This window comes from Ixodes scapularis, unplaced genomic scaffold (assembly GCF_016920785.2).
Source record: "Ixodes scapularis isolate PalLabHiFi unplaced genomic scaffold, ASM1692078v2 PGA_scaffold5__190_contigs__length_132052651, whole genome shotgun sequence".
Lineage (NCBI taxonomy): Eukaryota > Metazoa > Arthropoda > Arachnida > Ixodida > Ixodidae > Ixodes > Ixodes scapularis.
The window spans coordinates 69,450,365-69,452,837 of record NW_024609880.1 but is presented as its reverse complement, the minus strand read 5'-3'; the positions used below and the strand labels follow the sequence as shown (position 1 = coordinate 69,452,837).

General features: G+C 45.2%; 1 long non-coding RNA gene across 1 annotated transcript; it reads left to right on the top strand.

Annotated features, from left to right (window-relative positions):
• Positions 1 to 708: 708 nt before the first annotated feature.
• LOC120849010 lies at positions 709 to 1,836 on the top strand. Its single transcript, XR_005717831.1, has 2 exons — positions 709 to 911; positions 1,679 to 1,836. It is a non-coding gene; the product is annotated as an uncharacterized LOC120849010 (long non-coding RNA).
• The last annotated feature ends 637 nt before the right edge of the window (positions 1,837 to 2,473 follow it).

Here is a 2,473-nt window from a genome sequence, read left to right as displayed (position 1 = left end):
ATCACTCTGGTTAGCATTCTTAGGTGTAAAAGGGCATTCTTCGATATAAAGAACATCAAATACATCTCGGCGTAATTTAGTGAGCAAACAAATCGCCTGATTATTCATTATTATTATCCCGAGCATCAAATAAAATCTTATTTAAACGTTAGTTACCTGTCTCATATATTCTATATATTCAAAAGCAACGTTTTTAGCTGCTATGAATGTAAAGCAGGATTCTTTCAGCAAACACAAATATATCTTAATATTTTGGGTATTTTGATTCCATTCCTTCAGATCCTGCAGGCGCGATTAGAAATACATTGCGCTATACTTATTTTGAAAATCCCGCGACTATCACTGAGCAAACGTTAGTTATCATAAATAATTGGGTTCAATGTCCACCAGGGCTGACGCTGATTCCTGTACCTCGCACCGCCTCACACGTATCCGGTACGCCGACGATGAAAACAATCAAAATAAGTTATAACATCAACTCCAAATGTCGTCGTGCACATAATGATGGCATGCAGTTAAGTTGGAAATGTAAGCATCGGGCAACGCTTTACACAATAAGACAAGACATGCGATGAAACGCGACGAAAAACACGAATGCAACGCCTTCGCCATAGGACCGAAGCGCTCAAGTTTCGCCGCCGACTACAGCGCCATTCCAGCCCCTGGCGGGACGCCGGAGTCCGAGTGGCTCGTTGTTTTTCACCTCGCTTCTCCGTCGTAGGCGGTCGGATATAACATTCATTGCGATAGAGACGATATAAAAGCCCGGCTAGCACGAATATTTCGTTGTTGATCGCAGCAACAATCTCCGATGTTGTTGTAGTCGATCCTTAAAATTCTACCGCTTCCCTGAAAAGCCGTGCGAGACTCGAACGGCGCCAAGCCTGGACCACGTCGGTGCTCCGACAAAAGTAAGTTTCTCGTTCGTTGGAAGATCAGTTTTGCTAAATACGCGGGAAAAACTAAATAGAATTGGTGTCAGAATAGAAACAGAATCACTACCGAACGCGGGAAAGTCAGTTGGCAGTGCCTGCGTGACGGAATATCTGATTTTCGTGCGCGTCTGTCGCTTCCCTCGAGGTGTTTGACGGGGCTTCGGTCGCGATGTTGGATCCCTTTGGCACGAATACTTCAACTACAATCACTGGCAGGGTGAGAACGGCAGGGAGAAGCTTCAGTTCCTCCAGCACTAGCTTCGAACCGTCGACAGGGTTTCTATCTCGCGACCGTCGAGCGTTCACGTGCAGCCACATCGCAACGAAGGGCAACGAAGACGTGCTGGAGCTCGGCCGTTCACAAGAGACGCCCTGCCTGCCGTTCTGACTTTGTCAGCACACTTCTAGCTAGGGGAGGGGCTTTTGGGGGTTGCGATTGCAGCTGTCTTCTGCCGTGTGTGTTTCTTAATCGCTGTTCCCGTTTTTTTAGCTGTTTATAGCCATCATGTACGACGCTATAATATACACATGCATCCCCCCCCTCCCAAACAACACACACAAGGAATGCACTTCCAAACAGCATCAACCAGCCAGCCCCCCCCCCCCCCCCCCCCTTCCTTTTTAAAATAAAAAGAAAGCCTGATTATGTTTTTACTTGCTAGGGACAATAACAGTTTCTATTATTTCGTGTCGATTTTCTGCTGATCACACCAGAGATCTTATATTATTGACTTATTTTTCAGTGGGGGCGGTTCAGTTTTGATTCCGCCAACGTCAGCGAGGATCTGCAGCGTGCACTTCGTGAACACCTGCAAGGACAACGCTGAGGCTCATCCTGCAACAAGTCACTAGACGAGATGCCAGCTGAGGTGTTTAATAAAGACTAATTGCAGGAAACCTACCAACCCTGTAATTTCTCGTGAAAGATTCTTAGTTAATTTAAAGTAATTTTCACTCCCTCGCTCGAAGATACAGGTGACCTTTCCTCATCTATGTTGCATTCTCTATGTGTGCCCGATTCTTAGCCAGTTAAAAGTATTGTTAGTTCATTGGCAGCTTCTGTAGTCTCTTTCGTCTTCGAGTTGCACGTTTTGGTTTAGTCTGTACCCCAAGATTTAATATAGCTTGGCTAAAGATGGATAAGCTTAGGTGACGACTGCTTTCTCACGAACTGGGAGACATCTTTCGTGAGATCTGGAATATCTTGAACAGCTGATCTGCCGTGCAAGATCTCTGAAATAGTCGGGGTTCTCGGCCCTACAATTTCTTGGACAGTCCTTGCTTCTCGAGATGTGTACATCATCTGCAAGTGTTTTGCCAGCCATACTTCGAGTCTGCGCCAATGTCACCGTGTTAAGAGCACGAGAAGAATTCTTATATTGTCACAAGGTTGTGTGTTTACCTACTCGTGGTTGTGACAAAACTCAATAAAAATCGTTTTCACTGTCAACAAAACATTTTTGAAAGCGATGCATTATGCTGCTGTACCATATTTTCCAGACTATAGTCCACAGGGGCAAATTTGTGGTAAAAAATAG